We start from the raw sequence: 8,905 nt of genomic DNA, 5'->3' as shown, positions 1-8,905 counted from the left end.
CCACCAGGGTTCCTAATAAAGATGCAGAAATTATAAAAAGGAGTCAAATGGAAATTTTGAAGGTGAAAAGTTTAATAACTGAAATGAAAAATTCAATGGAAGGGTTCGATGGTAGATCAAACTGGTAGAAGGAAGAATCATCAAACCTGAAGATAGATTGATCAGGATTTTGCAATATGAAGAAGAGAAAAAAAAATGAACAGAGCCTCAGAAAAATGAGATAGCATTAAGTGCACCAACATCTGTGTAATGGGAGTACCAACAGAAGGGGAGAGAGAGAAGAGAAGAAAAAAATACTTGAAGAAATTATGATGTTTTTCCAAATTTATGGAAAAACAGTAATATAGACATCCAGGAAGCTAAAAAAAACCTCCAAATAGTATAAATACAAAGCAATCTACAAAAAGACACATTGTAGTAAAAGTACTGAAAGTCAAAGATCAGGAGAAAATCATGAAAACAGCAAAAGAAAAACAATTTGTCACTTACAAAGAAACCCAATATAATTAACAGCTGACTTCTCATCAGAATCAATGGAGACCAGTTGGCAATGGGATAACATATTCAAAGTGCTTAAGGGAAGAAAAACTGTCAATCAAGAATTCTATATCCAGCAAAGTGATCTTTCAAAAAGGAAAGTGAAATAAAAACCTCCTCAGATAAACAGAAACTTAGAAAATTTATTTCTAGCACATCCACCTTAAAAATAGTAATAAAGGAAATTATTCAGGCTGAAATCAAGTGAGCCAGACAGTAATTCTAATCCACATGAATAAACACAGAGCACTGGTAAGTGTAATTATGTAATTATAAAAGGCAATGTAAATGCATATTTCTCATTCTTTCTTCTCTTAACTGATTTAAAAAGCAATTATATAAAATAATATGTTTATAATGTATTCTTAGGCCTGTAACATATAGAACTGCACAGGTAGTCCCCAACTTACTAGGGGGTTCCCTTCTGGTGATTCATGTCATAAGTCAGTTCTGATGTAAGTCAAATACTTCATTTTTTTAGTTGTCATTATTATTGTCTTTTATTATTATGATCTTTATAAATCTGATCTTTATTTGTCTTTGGTGGTTGGAAACATTACATATAAATTTACAGATATATTTTAATACATGCAGACATATATACATAAAAAAATACACAAATCATAAAAATTTACTTGAACAATGAAGAAGAGTTGGGCAATGGTGTTTTGTCAGTTGTGGTCATAACTCCACTTGTGGAAGGTTCTGGATCATCTGGATTATCCCTGGGACTGGGGATGGCGTTTCTAGTCAGAAAGTGAGAGATATCTGTATGGTCTTTTCTTTTCTCCTTCATATATTTCGTGGTAACATCTCACTGCTTCCCAAATCTGCCTATCAACTTGCAATCAGCATTTGGGTCCACATTTTCAAGCAACTGAAGCCCCTGATTTAGGTTAGAAAAAACTCTGGCTAATCTTTTCACTGTAAAATTTTTTGACAATTTCTCTCCTTCCTCTTCCTCATTATTTATTTCTTCTTCAGCATTTATTTCCTCTTCAAAATCTATTAAGTCCTTGTCTTTGTTACCTAATGCTGCTATAAAAGAAACACTACAAGTGGATGGCTTTAACAAACAGAAATTTATTTTCTCAAAGTTTGGGAAGCTAGAAGTCCGAACTCAGAGTGCTGGCTCTAGAGGAAGGCTTTCTCTCTCTGTAGGCTCTGGAGGAAAGTCCTTGTCTCTTCAGCTTCTGCTTCCTGGTTCCTTGGAGATCTCCAAGTGTCTTGACATCTATCTTTCCCCATCTCTGCGTCTAGCTTTTAATTTCTTTAGCATTTAATTTCTTTTTATATCTCAAAAGACTGAAGATACATTCTATACTAATCCTGCCTCTTTAACATAAAAAAGACAACCCTTTCCCAAATGGCATAGAGGTTAGGATTTACAAAACATGTTTTTGGGGGACACAATTCAATCCATAACATTCCACCCTTTGGCCCCCCAAAATTCATGTCCTCGCTATATGTAAAACACATTCACCCCATCACATCGTCCCAAAAGTCTTAAATCAACTCCAAGTCCAAAATCTCATCTTCTGAATCATCGAAATCAGACATGGGTGAGACTTGAGGTGTATTCGATCCTGAGGAAAAGTTCCTCTTTATCTGTAAACCTGGGAAATCTAGAATACCAGTTATCTGTTTCCAAAGTACAATGTTGGAACAGGCACAAGATAGACATTTCCCTTACAAATGGAAGAAACTGGAGAGAAATAAGGGCTAACAGGCACCAAAAGTCCAAAACCCAGATGAATAATTTACATTAGCTCCCAAGGCTTAAAAATAATCCTAGGTTCTTTGGATGTTGGCCACGCCCTCTGGATTCTGGGTGGAGGTCCCTTGGCTCTGGGCTTCAGCTCCACCCTCCAGGCTCATTGGGATGGCAACTCTGTTCCCTCAGCTTTGGGCAGCCCCGTTTTCCTAGTCCATCTGAGTGGTGACCCCACTCCCCTGGCCCCTGGCAGGCCCCATTCTTCTGCCCCTTGAGCATGGCAACCCCACTCCCTCAGCTTAGAGCCGTGGCCCCATCCCCCTGGCAGATCTTAACAGCAGCCCCACAATCCAGAAGTGAGTTGGCAAAGCTCTGACTCTTTGAAACCTAGGAGACTGCAGCCCCACCCTTTAAGATCCAAGAGACTGTGGCCCCACCCTTTGAAACAGAGAAGGCCCTGCTTCCTATGCTCCTTCCAACAGTTCTGCTGACCTCCAAGCTGCTCCAGGGATGGTCTTTTTCTTTTCTTGGAGGACAACGGATGTAGCTCTTTTGGCCTGTTTCCTGCCTGTAGAATTCCAAGAGGCAGACAGTGTTCTCTCCTTTCATTCTTTCTCCATCCCTTTCAGTCTCAACTGATGGGTTTTCTGCTGTGGTAGTTGGTTAGATCCATCAGTCACAGGCTCAATCTCTTTAACAAAAGATTGTGTGGCCATATCCTTGGTGAACATTCTAGGACATGTGTCCTTAGTTTGTACAAGATTTTCCAAATCTTTAAGTTCTGTTTTCATTTTGCACCATTTATTTTTAAGTCCATCTCTTTCCTCTCACATTTTACTATAAGTGGCAAGGAAAAACCACATGGCCCCTTTAAGATTTTGCTTAGAAATCTCATCAGCCAGATACCCAAGTTCATCACTTACAAGTTCTACCTTTCACCAAACATTTATACATTATTCAGGTAAGTTTTTTGCCACTGCATAAAAAGCATTGACCTTCTTCCATTGTCCAATCACATGTTCATCATTTTCTTTTAAAGCCTCACCAGAAGTACATTTAATATCCACATTTCTAGCAACTTTCTGTTGTTGGCATCATATGTATTCTCTAAGACGATAGATACTTTCACTATAGCTCTCCTCACTTTCTTCTGAGCTTTCATCAGAATCATCTTTGACGTCCATAATTCTACCGACAGTCTCTTCAAGGCAATCTAGGCTTTTACTATTAGGCATCTTAAAACTGTTCCAGCCTCTACCCATTACTTAATTCCAAAACCACTTCCAAATTTTAGGTATCTGTTAGAGGAGAACTTCACTCTTCCAGTACCACATTCTGTCTCAGTTATCTCGTGCTGCTATAAAAGAAATACCACAAGTGGATGGCTTTAACAAACAGAAATTTAGTTCCTCACAGTTTAGGAGGCTAGAAGTCTGAATTCAGAGCACTGGCTCTAGGGAAGGCTTTGTCTCTCTGTCAGCACTGCAGGAAGGTTCTTGTCTCTTCAGCTTCTGCTTCCTGGTTCTTTGGAGATCTCCATGTATCTTGGCATCTATCTTTCCCATCTCTGCCTCTAGCTTGTATTTAATTTCTTTTTATATCTCAAAAGAGATTGACTTGAGATATACCCTACACTAATCCTGCTTCATTAACATAAAGAAGACAACCTATTCCCCAGTGGGATTATAACCACAGGCATAGAGGTTAGGATTTACAACACATATTTTTGGGACTGTGACAGTTAAGTTTGTGTGTCAACTTGGTTGGGCCATGGTTCTCAGTGGTTTGGCAGTTATGATGTAGATTGGCAGTCATATGATGATGTGATCACTTCCATGATGAGATTTGATATAATGTGATCACCTCCATGATGGGATCTGCTGTGAGCAGCCAGTCAGTTGAAAGGGAGTTTCCTTGGGGGTGTGGACTGCATCTAATATAGGTGGACTTTCTGGCAAAGCTTGTGGGCTTTTGCTCACTCTAGATCCTGCAGCTGGCTCCTGTTCATCTGACCTCCAGTTCTCGGGACTTGAGCTAACAGGTTACCTGCCGTCTTGCCTGCCGATTTTGGGATTCATCAGTCTTCACAGCCTGTGAGTAAGAGTCCTGCTCTCTGACCTGCCAATCTTGGGTTAACCAGCCCCTGCAGCTACGTGAATCAGGAGAAGCCTCTTTCCTGACCCACGGACTTGGTATATTACAGCCTCTACAACCTCATGAGCCATTTCCTTGATAGAAATCTCTCTCTCTCACTCTGCGCATATATATATATATATATATATATATACGTGTGTGTGTGTGTATATATATATATATATTTATATGTTTTACTGGTTTTGCTTCCCTAGAGAACCCAGCCTAAGACATTTGGTAACAAGAGTGGTTCTAGAGAAACAAAATTCTAAGGATGAATTTTCTAAATTGGTTCTCAGGTCTGGTTAGTCTTAAAGATATTGATGACTCCGCTTCCAGTAGTAAACGGGCATTGATAATCCATGGCATGAGGGGGCAATTCAAATACACAAAATATCATCACCAATAGATCAGGTATTGGTGAAAGACAAGGCTCTGTGTGATTGCATGTATGATACCTTTCTACAATTTCATCATAATGAGAAATATAAGGAAGCTGGTTGGTTGGTCCTACTTTCGCTAGACAAATTGGTGAAAGAAGGAGCTGACCTCAGGGTTTCAGAGTCAAAGCTCAAGCACCATATAAACGATCTCAAAGTTTCCACTTGTGCTTTGAAAGAAAGCCTTATTTCTTGCAATAACAGAGCTGATATTGCCAAAAACCAAACCCAGAATCTTCATGCAATGTCAACTCAACAGCCAACCTTGAGAGGTGTCTAAAGTTAAAGTGAGGGCATTGATTGGGAAGAAATGGGATTCTGAAACCTGGGATGGGGACATATGGGCAGGTAATCAGGAAGCTGGAGACACTGATCCCCTAATTTCCGCGGAATCATTCCTGCCAACAGAACCATTAGACTCTCCACTCCCCATCTAATGAGATTAACCCAGCTGCATCCAAAGCGCCTTTGTCTGAGTATTGCCTGGGACATCACCTGAGGCAGATGCCTTACAAGACAATGCTGAAGGTTCTCAAAACATTTCCCCACCAATTTTGGCTTCTAGATCTATAACTAGACTTAAGTCCCAGCGAGCCCCAAAAGGTGAATTATACAGTGTAAGCTAGGAGGAGGTATGCTACACTCCAAAAGAACTGCTTGATTTTTCTAACATGTACAAACAGAAACCTGAGGAATATGTGTGGGAATGGCTATTAAGGGTATGCGATAATGTTGCAAGGAACATAAAGATGGATTAGTCTGAGTTTATTGATACGGGCTCACTAAGCACAGATTCTTCATTCAATGTTTCAGCTCAAGAAGTTAGGAAAGGATCTAATAGTTTATTTGGTTGGGTTGCTGAAGCATGGGTTACACAGTTCCTTACCCTATATCAAGTACAAGTATGAGAACTGCCTTGGTATAGTGTAGAAGAAAGCATCCAAAGGCTTAGAGAAATTGGCATGCTAGAGTGGATTTATCAGGTTAGACCCACAGGCCCACACATGGAGTGCCCAGAGGACACACCTTTTACCACAACGATGGGGAACAAATCTGTGAAGGAAGCCCCAGCATCCTTGAAGACTGCTGTGATTGCTATTTTATGTAAGTCAGATTTGATAGTGGGAACTAATTCAGCCCTAACTGAATTAAGACACCTAACTACTGTGGGGCTGATTGGAGACCCCGGTGGTAGGGGACAAGTGGAGGCACTCAGTCGACAAATGCAAGGTGGGAGTGGTTACAATAATGGGCAGCAGAGTCAAAGCAATAATCAGAATAGTCTGACTCCTATGGACTTACAGCATTGGCTACTTAGTCATAGTGTCCCTAGGATTGAAATAGATAGGAAATGTACTAAATATTTACTTGATCTATACAAGCAGATGAATTCTAAGTCAAGTGAACAGCAGTATAATTTGAATTGCCGGCATAGAGAGTCATGGCTCCTCAATTAATTCCCAGACTTGATCTAGTTTACAGACCCACAACCCCTTGACTGAAGGGGAGGTCAGGTCCCCTTGTGGAAGGACTCCAATACACTGCCAAAAACCTGTACTGTTAATCTTTCTCCCAGCCTCCCCCAAAGGGATCTATGGACTTTTACGAGAGTGACTGTTCACTGGGGAAAAGGAAATAATCAGACTTTTCAGAGATGACTGGATACTGGCTCTGAGCTGACACTAATTCCGGGAGACCCAAAACATCACCGTGGCCAACCAGTCAGAGTGGGGGCATATGGAGGTCAGGTTATTAATGGAGTCTTATCTCATGTCCATTTCACAGTAGGTCCAGTGGTTCCCAGAACCCAACCTGTAGTGATTTCCCCAGTTCCAGAATGCATAATTGGAATAGATATACTCAGCAACTGGCAGAACCCCCACATTGGATCCCCAACAAATAGAGTAAGGGCTATTACGGTAGGAAAAGCCAAGTGGAAGCCATTAGAACTGCCCCTACCTAGGAAAAAAGTAAACCAAAAGCAATACCACATTCCTGGAGGGATTGCAGAGATTACTGCCACCATCAAGGACTTGAAAGATGCAGGGGTGGTGATTCCCACCACATTCCCATTCGACTCACCTATTTGGCCTGTGCAAAAAACAGATGGATCTTGGATAATGGCTGTTTTAGGCTGGGTTCTCTACAGAAGCAAAACCAGTAAAGCATATAAATATATATAGGGAGAGTTTTATATCAAGGAAACAGCTTATGGGATTGTAGAGGCTAGAACGTCCCAAGTCTGTGGATCAGGGTAGAGGTCTCTCCCAAGTTATACAGCTGCAGAAGCTGGCAAGCCCAAGATCGGCAAGTCGGAGAGCAGGGCTCCTGCTCACAGGCTGTAAAAATTGATGAATTCCAAGATCGGCAGAAAAGACTGCAAGGTTTCTCCTGATTCATGTAGCTGCAGGGGCCGGCGAACTCAAGATTGGCGGGTCAGGGAGCAGGGCTCCACTCACAGACTGTGAAGATTGATGAATCCCAAGTTCAGCAGATAAGCTGACAACTCAAGTCCCAAGAACCAGAGGTGAGATGACAGGAGGCAGCTGCAAGATCCAGAGTGAGCAAAAAGCCAGAATGTCTGCTTATATTCAGATGCAGGCCACACCCCCAAGGAAATTCTCTTTCATCTGATTGGCTACTCACAGCATATTCAATCATGGCAGTGATCACTAAGAATCATGGCCCAGCCAAGTTGACACACAATCTTAACCATCACAATGACAGTGGGTTATAAATTTAACCAGGTAGTGACTCCAGTTGCAGCTGCTGTTCCAGATGTAGTCTCATTGCTTGAGCAAATTAATACATCTCCTGGTACCTGGTATGCAGCTATTGATCTGGCTAATGCTTTTTTCTCCACACCTGTTTTGAAGGACCATTAGAAGCAGTTCACCTTCAGCTGGCAAGACCAGCAATACACCTTCAGCTGTCTACTTCAGGGCTACATCAACTCTCCAGCCCTGTGTCATAATTTAGTCCACAGGGAACTTGATTGCCTTTCCCTTCCACAAGACATCACACGGGTCCATTACAATGATGACATGCTGATTGGACCTAGTAAGGAAGAAGTGTCAATGGCTCTGGACAAATCGGTAAAACATTCACATGCTAGAGGGTGGGAAATTAATCCCACAAAAATTCAGGCATCTTCCACCTCAGTGAAATTTCTAGGGGTCCAGTGGTGTGGGGCATGTCAAGATATTTCTTCTAAAGTGAAGGATAAGTTATTGCACCTGCCTGCTCTCACAACTAAAAAGGAGGCACAACACCTAGTGGGCCTCTCTGGATTTTGGAGGCAACATAGTCCTCATTTGGGTGTATTACTCTGGCCTATTTATCAAGTGACTTGAATAGCTGCCAGTTTTGAGTGGGCCCAGAACAAGAGAATGTTCCACGACAGGTTCAGGCTGCTGTGCAAGCCGCTCTGCCGCTTGGACCATAAGATCCAGCTGATCCAATGGTGCTTGAAGTGTCGGTGGCAGATGGAGATGCTGTTTGGAGTCTTTGGCAGGCCCCTATTGGTGAATCACAGCACAGATCCTTAGGATTTTGGAGCAAAAGCCCTGCCATCTTCTACAGATAACTACTCTCCTTTTGAGAAACAGCTATTGGCTTGTTACTGGGCCTTAGTAGAGACCCAACACTTAACCGTGGGACACCAAGGCACCATGTGGCCTGAGCTGCCCATCATGAACTGGGTGTTGTCTGACCTACAGAGTTATAAAGTTGGATGTGCACAGCAACACTCCATCATTAAATGGAAGTGGTATATACAAGATTAGGCCCGAGCAGGACCTGAAGGCACAAGTAAGTTGCATGAGGAAGTGGCCCCAATGTCCATGGTCTCCACTCCTGTCATATTACCTTCCATCTCCCAGTCTGTACCTATGGCCTCATGGGGAGTTCCTTAGGATCAGTTGACTGAAGAAGAGAAAACTCATGGTTCTGCACAAAATGCAGGCACCGCTCAAAAGTGGACAGTGGCAACACTGCAGCCCCTTTCTGTGACCTCCCTGAAGGACAATGATGAAGGGAAATCCTCCCAATGGGCAGAACTTTGAGCACTGAACCTGGTTGT

Source organism: Trichechus manatus, unplaced genomic scaffold (assembly GCF_000243295.1).
Source record: "Trichechus manatus latirostris isolate Lorelei unplaced genomic scaffold, TriManLat1.0 scaffold00103, whole genome shotgun sequence".
In the NCBI taxonomy this organism is placed as follows: domain Eukaryota; kingdom Metazoa; phylum Chordata; class Mammalia; order Sirenia; family Trichechidae; genus Trichechus; species Trichechus manatus.
Note: the sequence above shows the minus strand (reverse complement) of the source record.